At 33.5% G+C, this 17,043-nt stretch overlaps 1 protein-coding gene across 12 annotated transcripts in view; it reads left to right on the forward strand.

Annotated features, from left to right (window-relative positions):
* The window catches only part of LOC120360103 (protocadherin alpha-C2), a 196,793-nt gene that overhangs the window by 115,876 nt on the left and 63,874 nt on the right, over positions 1-17,043 (forward strand). The window lies entirely within an intron of this gene.

Below are 17,043 nucleotides of genomic sequence, written 5' to 3' on the forward strand. Positions count from 1 at the left end.
GTGAAGGTGACTTCTTTGGGAATGACACTGTAAAACCTAGCTAATAGCTCCATAGCAGTGTTTTGTAAGGACACAGACGTTACAAGCCTGTTCATAACATCTATTTATACTGATAGAAGATCACACTGTTGGATAAAGGACTTGACAACCTTTTGTTTTGTGTTTTTATTGAAAATATTTTACAAAGAGGAAAGATGAGTAATTTTTATGTCAGAAACATTTGTGTGTTCAAAGGTGCACTTACCATCCAAAGTCCATTCAACTTGGATTTAATTTATTTTAGAGGACAGATACACTTAACAAATAAATAAATATTATATTTGGGAGAAGTGTATCTAATAAAAGTTAAGTAATTCAAATGCTTCAATTTGTCTGTTGGTGGCCCTTGGCATTTCAAAACTTTTTTTTTTTTTTTTTTTGAGACGGGGATCTCACTATGTTGCCCAGGCTGGTCTCAAACTCCTGGTCTCAAGTGATCCTCCCGCCAAGGCCTCCCAAAGTGCTGGGATTACAGGCATGAGCCACTGCAGCTGGCCCTCAAACTTCTTGAGTGGAATTAGGACAACATTTTTAAGCGATTCTACATTATTATTTTTTGGCTTCTCATAGAAATACTAGATACAAGAGAAGATATGTAGAAATTAAGGAAGGAAAATGAAGCATTCCTTGATTTACTATTCTAGGAAATAAGAAAAGTGGCTTGTAAGCTAATCTTTCTTAAGTAACGATGTTAACTGTAAATAAAATAAATTTACATATGTTATAATTTTGCGTACTTAATATTTTCATGATATAATACAATCTAGCATATGAGATATGCTTAGTAAATGCTGACTGAATGAATAAATATGTACAGATATGAATTAGGTCGTAGCACTGTTTAGCATAGAGGGAAAACCTTTAACTTACTTTTCTACTTTAAATGTGTATATGTGGTTAGCAGTTTAAAGGTCACTTTCAAATGTATTGTTTCAATGATTATTTTCTTCCTCATGACATACACTAATAACAGAGGAATTTTCTGGTTCTGGAGCTAACATGAAAATCTTCAATGCCATGTCTGGGACTAAGTATGAGTCCAGTTCTATAGGTGACAAAGGAATTAATAGATATGCAGATCATTACATTGTGAAATTTGCAGTGGATACTATTTAATAGAATCTCAGTTAACTTAAGGGGAGGAAATTGGTGCACTATAATGCTAAATTTCAGGTATCAGAGCACTTAATATGTAAACACTTTTCCTACCAAGAAACTTCACTATTTATTTCTTTTATTTAATTGCTTTCTGTAACAAAAAAAGATGAGAATACCAGTAATGGCTATAAAGTTTGGGAGTGAGGAATTTTTTTAGAAATACGTTTTCACTAGACTAGAAAGGAAACTTAAGTGATAGGAAGGCTGATGAATCTAGAAGTTAGAAGGAAAATTAGCTATTTAGAAGGAAAAAATATAGGAAATAACAGAGGAAAAAAGCCCCTTTCCACCACATTTTTAAACTTATGTAAATGATAAACAAAATAATAGAGACATACTGTTCAAATGTTCAGGAATATTGTACCATTCCATTCATTCAATTGAACAATCTTTTTCCATCATTGTTGATATTTCGCTTTTTAGGTAGCTCATTGGTCTGCTAATTATTTTTGTGGGCTGAATATTTCCTTATAAATAAATGAAGTATAATTCATAAAAACATGAATAAAATAACTTCTATAAATATGGGGTATTTGTAATTCACAAAGGCATTTGTTATTTATGCCTTCCTGTTCAATTACATATTGATCTGATCTTAATTCTTGAGAAAAGAATTCTTGCCATAGTATCCTGAATGCCTTAAAAACAACAGAATTCTAGAAATAAAATATTTATTGCTGTTATTTTATTTCAAATCATTTGAAAAACATGACATTTAACAATAATTATAATGTGTGTCTGAGTCTTATAGAATCATGTTGATGCATGTGTGTTTATATTTGGTTCAAATTCTAAGTTCTTTCATTTTAGTTTACACTAAGTTTACAGTATCTATTAACATAGCTTGTAATACTAAAAATTATCAGTTTAAGAAATTCAGGAAAACACAGTTTTTATCTCTGTGTTTCCAATTGATAATATTGAAGATATAAACAAAATTGATCCATTGATTGTTTAACAATTAGACAATGTGTACCTCATGTCCATTTTTTTCTGTTAATATTTTTGGTGGGCAATTTAAATTTTTTTAGAATGGTATCTAAGATGGTACCTCTGAGATATGCATTTCTACTTATTAAACATTGATTGCATTGGCAATTTTTAAAGGTATAAATATATTAATGTAGCAAAAATGCATGAAACACTTAATGTATAACTGACCTTGTTAAATTTCCACATGAAAGTTATACATACTTTGAACATACCAATGTTATATTAGTATATTGTTCTTCTGGAATTAAAGCATCTTCTTTTTTGCCAGGGGGCATAGGAAATAGGATATTTCTTCTTTGCAATGTCATTTGTTAACAGTGGTAGACTGTTTATGGCATTCAAGTTGCTTTATTTAACATACATTCCACAAGTAGACTTTTCCACAGGTTAACTGGATGTTTTGTGTATCTATTTTGACTTTGATGCTGATAACCACACTTTAAAAAAACTTTAGAATGATGAAACTAATGAAGTTTGTATGACATATGAAATTCAAATTTAAAAAATTCATATAGATAACCCAACAGTATTGTATAATAGAGATTCTCAAATCAGTAAAAAGGAAATAAAAAGGAACATTATAATTTGAGTGGACATAAGGGAAAAGCAATGCCTTGGAAACGTTTAAGTAGGAAAGTATTGACAACATGCCTCATAATGTTAATAACTTACTGACTTTTGTTGTCTTCTGTATTTTCTGTTAGAGGGAAACAATATTTCAACAACTAAATTTCACTTAGCTAGGTTGGAATGAAGGTGGACTAAATTGCTGAAAAGTTTTTACAATGCTCAAATAAATGCATGCCATATGAATATCAGAAATATTAACATTTGGCAGAACTTCAAATGAATATGGATTACAGTCTAGGATCCTGACTAAAGTATTATGGGAAGTAAGGAATTTGTTGGTAAGGGTTGTTCTTAAGAAACAAAGCTAAATAATAAAGGTAGCCACTCATTTTGTTCCCAGTTTTAATTGATGGAGTAAGATAATGGTTCAGGATATAAATAAATTACATGTCTCTTTTATACTGCATTTATGAAAAAGAAAGGACTATGAACACAAAAGGTTATATATTCATCTGGAACTTGTTTTGGAATCTAGAAATAAATATGCAATCTCGTATCCTCCTGTGCTGTAGAGAAAGATAAACACTTTATTTTTAACCCATCCCAATTTCCTTGGCTGTTCCTAGAGCCATTTGGTTACCATCTACAGATATTCTGTGTTCATAGGGGCATTCTAATGACATACCTTCAAAATGTACTCTGAATTCAGACACATTATGGTTATTCCTTAGAATCGTTAAGCAAAAACTACAGCTGTTTTGTTTAAACGCAAAATAACGTTTATATATAATAAAAACAACCAATTAAGAAGTCTTAATAGTGGGCTTTAAGGTTGATTTGTTTTTTTTTCTTTTCTTATCAGTGTTACCAAACACTAATAAGATCTGATATCAAGGTTAGACTGGCCCTGTTAAACAAGTTGAAAATTCTGTCTCTCTGTCTCTCTCACATTTTTTTTTTTTTTTCTTTTCCCTGGACATGTTTGCTGAGATTGGTGATACAGCTTTCTTAAATATTTGGTAGAATTCACTAGCGAAGCTCACTGTACTTAAAGTTTTCTTTGTGGGAAAGTTTTACTTGAGATCAAATTTCTTTGTATTTTTATTGCTCTTATTTGATTTCTATACATTTTACTTTTTTCAGATATATGTTAGTTTTATATGTACTTTTGAATATTTTGTCATAAAGTTGTTTGTAATGTCCTGTTGTGACTTTTTTCACATCTGCAGAATCTGTAGTGATGTTTCCCTTTTCAATCCTGGTGTTATTGTCACCTCTCATTTTTCTTGACTAGACTTGGAAGTAGTTTATTAATGATATTAGTTTTTCCAAGGCTAACTTTTGGTGTTTTGGGTTCTCATTCTTGTATATTTGCTTTCTATTTTAACACTTTTTCTATATTATTAATTTCCTTCCTTATATATGTTTATACCTCAGTGTGCAACAGAAGTACTTTAAACATACTTTTCATTTCTGTTTCCTCACACAAAATATTAAAAAGATTTGTACTTAATGGTGGAGATTTAACCAATTAATAATAATCAGTGCTTTGTCCAGGACATTTTTACTGGTATTTTTCTTCCTGCAAATGTCCAGTCATTAATGTAATGATCACCAGTACCGTGTGGAGTCACTGCCTTGACTCCTTCTATGGTGCCCAGGTTTACCCACCAATGCTTTTGCATTATCAATGCAAGTGTAAATATAGTGAAAAATGCAAATAATGTTTAACATTGTTTTGAAAATTATTTTCACCTCATGGACACCCAAAGGGTTCATAGACCACACTTTGAGAACCCCTGTTCTAATTCTATAATTTCTTCTTCTTCTTTTTTTAAAAAATTAATTGTAACATTTCTGTAATGGGTCTTCAACTGTTTGATTACCCTGAGGTACAGTTCACATAGGAAAGGCAGTATAAATATTTGATTCTTTCCCTTTGTTTGGCAGTATCCAAAATTATAAATTGATTCCTGACCATCCTACTAAAAGGACCAATGACTTTTTTTAGGTGTCATTATGAACTCATTGACTTAAACATATTTGATGTGGCTCAACCCATGGCAATTACTATCTTTTTAATGATCACATTATGCTAACTTTGGTAAGTTGGGAACTGTTGAGCTTTGCTCCTGAGTCTTTGTGAGTATGTTTGTGTATCTTGTTTTAAACATTTTATTTTGGAATAATTACAGATTCACAGAAAGTTGGCAAAACTAGTACAGAGATATCTCATGTGCTCATCACCCACTTTTCCTCAATAACACCCTGAGTCCTTTTCACATGAATCTTAGTAGTCTTCTGAGTGCTTCCTTGCTTTCTGGTTTGACAAGATGTCCAGATTATCTTGTACATTTCCTTTCCCAGACCTTGAATCAGCCATTATTCAAAGACTTATCACTTATTTTTAGTGAAAGATGATATTTAGAGGTATAATCTGAATGATAGGTGTGTTTATTGCTGCTGGGTCTGTTGGTGTTTCTAGGTATTTTCAGTTACTGAGCTTTCCACTTTTTAAAAGATAAAATACATCACATGTTTACACTAATCAAATTCGAGTTCAGCACTCCGAGGTTCTTACTTAACCTCATTAATCTTACATTTGTATTTCTCCCATTCCTCAAATCCCAGTTTTCATTGACCTCAACAGAAGTATTTATCTGTTATCCCATGGGACTCAAACAATGGACTTAGAAAACAATTTCAGCACTATAGGAACAATATGATACTGTAACAGTTTAAGTTTTTGCCTTTCTTTTCATTTATAAGGCACATCCTTATAGATGTCCAGTAGGCATGTACAGTCAAATTATTGTGTTTTAAATTATCTTGGAAATGTTACTCTCTGTGTAGTTAAGCCACCAACTAGCTACAGAGCCAGGTTTGTTTCAAGTTGCTTTCAAATTTAGGGCTTGCTTTTTAAATTTTAATTTTCTTTTATAATTATGTGAAATATTTATATGGCTCCAAAATAAACTGATAAAATATATTAGAGAAGTCTAGTACCTACCATTCCATACAATACACATTCTTCCTTACTTTGATTTTTTTCACTGAAAAATATAAACTTGAGGTTACTTCACAGAAGTATGGTATTTAGACCTATTCCATACTTTTTAATGGCATTTTTGATTAGCAATTAATGAGCTCCACTTTATCAATATTGTCTTTTTGAGACAGTCTCACTCTGTTGTCCCAACTGGAGTAAAGTGGTACTATCTTGGCTCACTGCAACCTCTGCCTCCTGAGTTCAAGAGATTCTCCCACTTCAGCCTTCTGAGTAGCTGGGATTACAGGCACCTGCCACCACTTCCGGATAATTTTTATATTTTTAGTGGAGACAACGTTTCACCATGTTGACCAGGCCGGCCTTGAGCTCCTGACGTTACGTGATCTGCCTGCCTTGGCTGCCCAAAGTGCTGGTATTAGAGGCCTGAGCCACCATGCCCAGCCAATATTGTCTTTTTAATTTAGTACTCTTTCTATCTTTTTAAAGAAAACATATCCTGCTTCAAGATCATGAAGATATATTCCTGTGTTTTCTTCTATAACACTGCTATCCAACAGAACTTTCTGACATGTTGTAAATTTTCTCTATCTGCATATATGGGACATGTGGCTACCAAGCACTTAAAACGTGGCTAGTGAAAATGGGCTACGAAATTTTTAATGTTACTAACTGTAATTAATTTAAGCTTAAATAAACAAATCTGTTTAGTGGTTGCTGTAGTTCCAGGAACTTTCTTGTTTTAGCTTGCACATTTAGATCTTAAATCACCTGAAATTGTTTTTTAATATAGAAGTCAAGATTTATATTTTCCATGTGTAAATCTAGTTAGATTGTCTACATACACAGCACTATTGATTAAAAAGATGGTCCTTTTTTCACTGTTACTGTGCAGTGCTACATTTGTCATAAATTACGTGACTTTATATAGTTGTTCTGTTTCTGGACTCTCTATTCTGTTTCATTGGTCAATTTGTCTCTTCTTGTGCCAATTCCGTTCTGTATTAAATACAGTAGCTTTCATCTGTATTGATGTATAATTGTGTAAGTTCTCTCACTTTGTTCTTCTGCTTCAAAATTAACTTAGCTATTTTAGGCCCTTTGCATTTCTATATAAATTGTAGATTCAGCTTCTCAGTTTCTCTAAAAAAAAAAAGAAAACCCTGCTCTGATTTTAATTGGTACTCCATTGAATCTGTGGAAAATATGGAGTATATTGAAAATATTTTATTTTGACCTTATTTAATCTTTAAAAATATGAAGCTTGTTAATATATTGACAGTATTGAGACAGACAACCCATTAACAAGATACATTATTCCATTTATTTTATTATTTTATCTTAATGTTTATGTGTGTTTGTGTGAGTGTGTGTATGTAGAGGTACTGAAGAACCTTTATTAGATAGCTGATATTTTAATGCTAGTTTAAATGGTATTTTTAAAGTTTAATTTTATAATACAAAAACTAGCTGGGCATGTTGGCACATGCCTGTACTCAGGAGGCTGAGGCAGGAGAATCACTTGAACCTGAGAGGCAGAGGTTGCTGTGAGCCGGGATCATGCTACTGCACTCCAGCCTGGGACAGAGTGATAGTCTATCTAAAAAAAAAAAAAAAAAAAAAAAAAAAAAGGCTAATTTTATAATTGACTTTTGTTGCAATCATGTAGAAATAATACTGATTTTATGTTAACTTTGGGTCCAGTATTCTTGCTAAATTGTAAAGTCTCATATTTTTATATTTTAGGTTTTCTACATATACTGTCATGCTATTTCCAAATAATGTTAGTTTTATGATTGTATTTTTTACTTTCTCTCTTTTTTAAAAATAAATAAATAAATAAATAAATAAATAAATAAAGATAGAGTCTCACTACATTGCCCAGGCTAGTCTCCAACTCCTGGGCTCAAGCTATCCTCCCATGTCAGCCTCCCAAAGTGCGGGGATTACAGGAATACACCATGCCTGGTCTTCTAAAAACTTTCTAATCGGGCTGGGCACAGTGGCTCACGCCTGTAATCCCAGCACTTTGGGAGGCTGGGGCAGGTGGCTCATGAGGTCAGGAGATAGAGACCATCCTGGCTAACACAATGAAACCCTGTCTCTACTAAGAATACAGAAAATTAGCTGGGCGTGGTGGTGTGTGCCTGTAATCCCAGCTACTCAGGAGGCTGAGGCAGGAGAATTGCCTGAACCCAGGAGGCAGAGTTTGTGGTGAGCCGAGATCACGCCATTGCACTCCAGCCTGGGTAACAAGAGTGAAACTCCGTCTCAAAAACCAAACCAGACCAGACCAGACCAGACCAGACCAGATCAGACCAGAGCAGGTATTTTTTCTTCTACAAACATTTGAAGAATTCAGAGTGAAACTTACAGGCCTAGAATTCTTTTCATGAAAATATTTTTAATTATAAATTTAATGTCTATAATATTAACATTTATAGAATTGTACAGAGCCTCTATTTCTTGTTGTATTAGTTTAGTTAAATGGAAAATTTTAACATACCTTGCTCAGAAATGGATGGAACAAGGAGATTTAAAAAAATAATCAGTAAGGATACCAAAAACCGTATGGCTAGGGATAACCAACTGTATGTGTGTGTGTGTTGCTGAACATTATCATTTGTGAGACACATTTATATTGTTGTGTGTAGCTGTATATCATTCATTGTCATTATAGAGTATTTCAGGGTGTGAATGGTCAATTTCTGTAAATGTTCTTCACGTTCAAGAAAAAGCAGTATTCTGACATTGCTTGTTGTAGTGTTCTGTATGTGTCCATTAAGTCAGCTTTGCTTCTTGTGTCATTCGAATATTCTGCATTCTTTTTTATTCTTTTTGTTTGATTATTTTATCAGTTACTGAGAAAATTATGTTAAAGTGTTCCACTATGAATAGTGAATTGTTTCTTCTTGGATTTTGTCAATTTTTTTGTGTCATATTTTTTTGTGTGTGCTTACAAGACACATTGTTATTGTAGTAAAACATATATATTATAAAATTACCATTTGAACTATTTTAAGTGTACAGTTTAGTTATGTTAAGTATAGTTACATTGTTGTACAACCATCACCACTGTCAATCTCTAGAAATTTTTTATCAGCCCAAACGGAAATTCCGTATCTGTTAAACAAGAAGTCACCATTCCTCCCTCCCCCAAGTCCTGGTAATCACTATTCTACTTTATGTCTGTGAATTTGACTATCCTTGGAACCTCTGTAAGTGGAATAATATAATATTTGTCCTTTTGCATCTGGCTTATTTCACTTAGCATAATGTTTTCAAGGTTCATCCATGTAGCATTTGTCATAATTTCCTTCCTTTTTAAAAGGAATAATATTTAATTACATATATAAATTACATTTTGTTTGTCTATTCATTCCCCAATAGACATTTGAGTTGTTCCACCTTTTGGCTGTTGTGATGAATGCTGCTATGAACATAGCTGTACCCATATCTGTTCAAGTCCTGCTTTCAAGTCTTTTGGGTATATACCTAGAAGTGAAATTGCTTTTTGGGTATATACCTAGAAGTGGATCATGTAGTAATTGTATATTTAATTTTCTGAGGAGCTGCCATACTATTTTCTACAGCAGCTGCATCATTCTACATTTCCATCAGTAATGCACGAGGGTTAGGATTTTCCTACATCTTCACTAATATTTGTTAGTTTCTGTTCTGTTTTGTTTTATAATAGTCATCGTAATGGATGTGAAATGGTATCCCACTGTGGTTTTGATCTGTATTTCTGTAATGAATAAGCATTTTTAAATTATATATATTTTTATTGTACTTTAGGTTCTGGGGTACATGCGCAGATCTTGCAGGATTGTTGCACAGGTACATACATAGCAATGCAGTTTACTGCCTCCATCTCTCCGTCACCTATATCTGGCATTTCTCCCTATGTTATTCCTCCCTAATGTCCTTACCCACCACTGTCCCTCCCTTAGTCCCCCACAACAGACCCCAGTGTGTGATGCTCCCCTCCCTGTGTCCATGAGTTCTCATTGTTCAACACCCGCCTATGAGTGAGAACATGTGGTGTTTGATTTTCTGTTCTTGTGTCAGTTTGCTGAGAATGATGGTTTCCAGATTTATCCATATCCCTACAAAGGACACGAACTCATCATTTTTTATGGCTGCATAGTATTCTATGGGGGTATATGTGCCATATTTACCTTGCCCAGTCTATCATTGATGGGCATTTGGGTTGGTTCCAGGTCTTTGCTATTGTAAACCATGCCGCAGAGAACATATGTGTGCATGTGTCTTTATAATAAAACAATTTATAATCCTTTGGATATATACCCAGTAATGGGATTGCTGGATCAAATGGAATTTCTATTTCTAGATCCTTGAGGAATTGCCACACTGTCTTCCACAGTGGTTGAACTAATTTACACTACCACCAACAGTGTAAAAGTGTTCCTATTTCTCCACATCTTCTCCAGCATCTGTTGTCTCCAGATTTTTTGATGATCGCCATTCTAACTGGCGTAAGATGGTATCTCAATGTGATTTTGATTTGCATGTCTCCAATGACCAGTGATGATGAGCATTTTTTCATGTTTCTTGGCCTCATATATGTCTTCTTTTGAAAAGCGTCTGTTCATGTCCTTCACCCACTTTAGAATGGATTTGTTTGTTTTTTTTTCTTGTAAATCTGTTTTTTTGTGTGTGTGTCATATGTTTTAAGGCTATTTTATTAGATGCTTAACCAAATTTAAATATGTGATATATTTCTGCTAAATTGAAACTTTTAGCATTATTTATTATTTACCTCTAATTCTGCTGGTGATAAATTATTATAGTGTTTGTTTGCCTGAAATGTCATTCTTGATAGATATTTTTCCTTCAGTGTAAAATTCAAGATTGGCATTTATTTCCTTTTGGTGTATCAAAGTTGCCTCCTTATTATCTTCCAAGTTCCACTGTTGTCTCATTGTGCTGCTTTATCAGTAATTTATTATCTTTCTTCCAATTTTTCTAATTTTTTCTTCTTTTGTGTCCAAGATGCTATTAAACATATTCCTTGAGTTGTTAATTTTGGTTATTGTATTTTTCATTCTAAAAATTATAATTATTATTGTTCAAGTCTGCCATAATATTTTTATAGGTTTCTGTTCCCTGCATTTTTTTTTTTCAAGACAAGGGCTTGCTCTGTCACTCAGGTGTGATCATAGCTCACTGCAATCTCGAATTTCTGGGCAAAAGTGATTCTACTGCCTTAGCTCCCAAAGTGTTGGGATTTCAGGCATGAGCCGCTGTGTCCGGCTCCTGCAAATATTCTTAAGCTTGTCATTTATTTATGTAAATATAGTAAATCTTCATCTGATAATTCCAGAGTCTGAAGTCTGCAAGTGTATATCTGCTGTGTGCTGTTTCAGCTGGACAGCTCCATATTTTTAAGTGTGCCAACTTTTATTTGATTTGTGATGGTCCTTATCCTGAAAATAATATTTATCAAGATATCCTGAGATCTTGGATGGAAGTGCCGTTCTTCATGATAGATTTTTATACACCTTCCAGTGCGTGAATACTACTGCTTATAAACCACTTTAAATCAAGTTCAAGACTTGAAGGTCCTTGGCTGCTGAGACTGCATATTATCAGCTAAAAATATGCAGGATATCTGGTATCTAGCTACAAGTTTATAGGAATAAATTTTTCTTTCCTATTTTCCTTCTGGCCTTTTTGGTGCCAAGTCAAATTCCCTAGCAGTTTTCTGGGCTGAGGGTAGGTGGGTTTAGTTTTCACATACCATGACTTGGAAAGATTAGTCCTTTGGGGTTCCAGCTTAACGTAGTTTGGAGATCCCATAAGACTCCTCATCTTGAGTACATCCTGCTTCTTAATTTCTGTCTTCCTACAATTTATGTCCAAGTTTATGTCAAGTTCAATATTCTGCTTACCTCTCTGGGCTTAGGTTTCCGTCACCATTTGTCCTGGCAGTTCCCCATTATCTTATCAGATACTCAGTGCTTTTAAGATAATTGTTTTAATATTTTATCCAAGAATATTTAGTTGATTTCAGTAGAATGGCTGCTGTAAATAATTTAGGCTGCCATTACCTGATATTCCCTATCATAGAGTTCTATCACCAGCGACTAGCATCTAAGTAATGTTGAAATGCTTTTATGTATATTTTTAAATATTTGAATTACTTTTGTTTTGTAAACAATAGTATCTTTACTTTTCCTAAACCTTGATAGGGGGTTTATATCTCTTATTATTAATTTTGGGAAAAATAATTCATAAACCTGATCTGTTATGAAATGTTTAGTAATTGAGCCAAGAGAGCACATGCATTCACCTAAAACATTCACCTAATCAAATTTTATTAAAGGTGATATTTGTGCCTTTACTTGACATAAAAAAGTTTCCTTATTTTTCTATTCTAGACATTTTATTTAAAATACATTTTTGAGCATAAGATATTTAAAATGTTTAGGCTAATAAGATATCCATATCATTAAAAGATATCCAAGTCTGGGTGCGGTGGCTCCCAGCTACTTGGAAGGTTGAGGCACAAGAATCCCTTGAACCAGGGGCAGGTGGAGGTTGCAGTTAATGGAGATTGCACCACTGCGCTGCAGCCTGGGCGACAGAGTGAGAGTCTGTTTCAAAGAAAAAATGATATCTAACAATAAACAAGTAAACTATCAGTTATAATCAAATTCAAGCTATAATGGAAATAAATACTGCTATCTAGGAAACTCAGAGGGGAAGCAACTCAGTATGGTGGGGGTGGGTGGATTGAGGCAGAAAAATCTTCCCATGTAGGATGTCACATGTAATTATAGTGTTTATATTTGTCAATTGTAAAAAATAAAATGACAAAAGAAATTTCATTTAAAAAGCAATAAACACAAAATTTTCAGGAATAACTTTAATGAGAAATATGATGTAAAAGTATGAAATTTTGTTGAAAAATATTTTAAAATTTTGTATAAATGGGATGGCATAATGTATTTTTAGGTAGAATATTACAAAGGCATATTTTCCACAAACTAGTTGGATTTGGTCCTATGTCAATAAAAATTTCAGTAAGATTATTTTGTTTTAATATGACAACTTTTTAATAAAATTTATCTCTAAGAATAAGCATGAAGGAAAAAAATGGAAAAAGATTTAAAGAGTTTAAAGTGTAGACATTCTGTTATCAGAATTAAATTTGGGGGTTGGGTGTGGTGGCTCATGCCTGTAATCCCAGCCCTTTGGAAGGCCATGGTGGGTGAATCATTTGAGGTCAGAAGTTCAAGACCAGCCTGGCCAACATGGTGAAACCCCACCTCTACTAAAAAATATAAAAATTAGCTGGGTGTGGTGGTGGGCGCCTGTAGTCCCAGGTATTCCAGAGGCTGAGGCAGGAGAATCATTTGAACCCAGGAGGTAGAGGGTGCAGTGAGCTGAGATCATGCCACTGCACTCCAGCCTGGGCAGCAGAGTAAGACTCTGTCTCAAAAAAAAAAAAAAAAAAAAAAAAGAAAAAGGAAAAAGAAATTAAATTTTGGGAAGACATTATTAGCAATATTGTGTAGTATCCGTTGGACAGGACCAGAGTAGAGGAAATGAGATTACTAAAATATACAGGTAAGAAATTATGGATATTTAAATTCACACTAGAGGCAAGGGCTTTAACATGATATAAATGATATAATTGATAGGGCTTAGTTGCTAAATGTGGGAGATACAGTAAAATAATAAACAGATGCTATCAAGGTTCATGGAAACATTGAGTCCAGTATGCAAAATGTCATGTAAATAGACACAGACAAAAGTTGAATTTGTTTATCTGTGTGGAACTGAATTCTAAATATAGATTTTGATTCATCTGCATAAAGATAATCATTGAAGCTGGATTATGGATAAAGCCATCCATGAACAATGTCTAAACTGTGAAAAAAGGGGCAAGGTCAAAATATTGGGGAACACATTTAAAGGTCTTGAGAGAATGAAGCTCTACACTCTGAGAAGCAGTAGGGGATTTAGGGAAAAAAATAGAAAGTGGTCCTTTATGCAAAGCAAAGAAGAAAAATTTGAAGAAAATGAGTTGATTGAAGTTGAAAGATATCGCAGAAGTCAAGTAGGAAGTCTCTAAAGTGTTCATTGGACTGGTCATTATGATGTCATGAGCACTTTAGCATGAGCAGTTTCAGAAGTGTGGTTATAGGAGAAGCGGTGAGTTAAAGAGTTAAAGGAGTTAAGAAAGCAGAGACAGAACTATTTAGTATCCCCCCAAAGCAATTATCTTCAAAATATGGAAAACCAGATTGGGATACGGAAAAGTTTCTTGTTAAAGATCAAGGAGGCCTGAGTAAGTTTATATCTCATGGAAAAATGGTGCTACAGAAGAAGAGATTGAAGATTAGAAGAGTTGAAAATTAAAGGGTCAAGGCTGTTTTTTTGTTTATTTTGTTTTGTTTTGTTTGAAACAGGGTTTTACTCCGTTTCCCAGGCTGGAGTGCAGTGGTGTGATCACTGCTCACGCAGCCTCAACCTCCCAGACTCAAGCCATCCTCCTACCTCAGCCTCCTAAGTAGCTGGGAATACAAGCACATGCCACCACATCTGGATAATTTTTATTTTTATTTTTTGTAGAGATGGAGTCTCACTGTGTTATCCAGGCTGGTCTTGAACTTCTGATCTCAAGTGATCCACCTGCCTTGGCCTCCCAAAGTGCTGGGATTACAGGTGTGACCCACTGTGCCTGGACTGAGGCTTCTTAAACAGTGGCAATGAACATATTTCATGAAGTATTTGGAGATCACAGTTTTTCTGGCTACTTACTGTAGAGATTACTTCAGAATTTTTCTGGATAGAGTAGTGTTCTATAGCAGTGTAATATGCTAAGCAAGTGTGGACTGGGAGTCCATACCCCTTATTTATATGTTCTGTGTGTCCTATTAATAACAGTAATTATCAGGTTATTTTGCCTTGGAACACCTTAGTAAGTCTGGGCATTTACATGTAAAAAATGCTGGGTTTATTGCTCCTATTTTTGTACTTTACAAGTCTATCATGACTCCACAGTAATCTTTGCCTCATAATTGTAAAATGAGATATTAGAACCATCCTTATTTCTCTTAACCATCTACTCCACCATACAGTTTCTCTAATTCCAGAAGCATCTCTTTACATTGGTTTAGATGGTTGTGATTAAGAGTATTGTCTTAACCTCTCTGGTGGGTACGCTTCTGTAATAGTTGTGGATCATGAATTATTTTTTACTCATAATTATCTTTGGTTTTATATAAAGAAAACCCTAGAGAATCCACCAAAACACTGTAGAACTAATAAACAAAATAAAGTTGTAAGATAAAAAAATTAACATACAAAAATCAGTAGCATTTCTGTATAGTATTGAACTATCTGAAAAAGAAATCAAGAAAACAATGCTATTAACAATAGCTATGAGAAAATTAAAATACTTAGGAATAAACTTAACCAAGAGGATGAAAGACCTGAACATTGAAAACATTGAAATATTGATAAAAGAAATTGAAGAAGACACAAATAAATGGAAATATATTCCATGTTGATAGCTTGGAAAAATTAATACCGTTTAAAATGTCCATATTACCCAAAACAATATACAAATTCAATGTAACCTATCGAAATTTTAATGAATTTTTAAACAGAAATATAAAGAACTTTCCTAAGATTTGCATGGAACCACGAAATACCCCAAATACTCAAAGCAAATATTGAGCAAAATAAGTAAATAAACAAAACAAAACATACAAACAAAAAATAAAGTTGAAGACATCATATTACCTGGCTTCAAAATATACTTCAAAGCTAGAATAATCAAAACTTCATGGTACTGGCATAAAAAACAGACATGTAGACCAACGGAACAAAATAGAGTGCCCAGAAATAATTCCACAGTTACCGTCTACTGATTTGCATCAAAAGTATCAAGAATATACAATGGAAAAAGGACAGTCTCTTCAATAAATGATGTTGGGACAATTGGATATCCAGATGCAGAAAAATGAAACTAGATCCTTATTTCACACAGTATCCAAAAGTCAGCTCAAAATAGATTAAAGACTTAAACAGAAGACTTAAAATTGTAAAACTAATAAACAAAAATACAGGGGGAAAGATCCATAACACTGATTTGAGCAATGATGTTTTTTATATGACCCTGAAAGCACAGGAAATAAAAGCAAAAATATACAAATGAATTGCATCAAACTAAAAAACTCCTGCATAGCAAAGGAAACGAGTGAAGGGACAATCCAAAGAATGGAGAAAATATTTCCAAACCATACATCTGATAAGGAGTTAACATACTAAATATATAAGGATCTCAAACAACTCAATAGTCAAAAAACAAATAACTCAATTTAGAAAATGGGCAAAGAATGTAAATAGACATTTCTCAAAAGAAGGCATACAAATGACCAACAGGTATACTAAAAAATGCCCAACATCATGAATCATCAGAAAAAATGAAAATTAAAACCCCAATGAGATATCACCTCACACCTGGTAGAATGGCCATTATTGAAAGAGGAAGGATAACAAGTGTTGGAGAGGATGTGGAGGTAAGGGAACCCTTGCACTCTGTTGGTAGGAATGTAAATTAGTACGATCATCATAGAAAATAATATGGAGCTTACTCAAAAAATTAAGAATAAAACAACTATCCAGCAATCCCACTACTGGGTATTTATCCAAAGGGAATGAAATCAGTATGTCAAAGACCTATCTGCACTCTCATGTTCATTGCAGCATTATTCATAATAGTTAAGATATAGAATCAATCTAAGTGTCCATAGCAGATGAATAAAGAATATATAAACTATATATACAATGGAATACTATTTAGCCACTAGAAAGAATGAAATCCTGTTATTTGTGACAACATGGATGAATCTGGAGGACATTATGTTTAGTGGAATAAGCCAGACACAGAAAGACAAATATTGCATGATCTCATTCATGTGGAATGTAAAAAGGCTGATGTCATAGAAGCAGAGAGTACAACAGTGATTACCAAAGATGGGTAGGGTAGCAGTAAGGAAAAGAGGTTGGAGAGAGGTTGGTCAATGGGTACAAAGTTACAATTAGGAAGAATAAGTTTGATGTTCTATTGCACAGTAGAGTGACTATAATTAAGAGTAATGTATATTTCAAAATAACTACTATAGAAGAGAGGATTTTGAGTGTTCCAACTTCAAAGAAATGATAAATGTTTCAGGTAATGGATATGCTAATTACCTTGATTTGATCATTATGCAATATATATATATATATATATA

This window comes from Saimiri boliviensis, chromosome 1 (genome assembly GCF_048565385.1).
Source record: "Saimiri boliviensis isolate mSaiBol1 chromosome 1, mSaiBol1.pri, whole genome shotgun sequence".
Classification (NCBI taxonomy): domain Eukaryota; kingdom Metazoa; phylum Chordata; class Mammalia; order Primates; family Cebidae; genus Saimiri; species Saimiri boliviensis.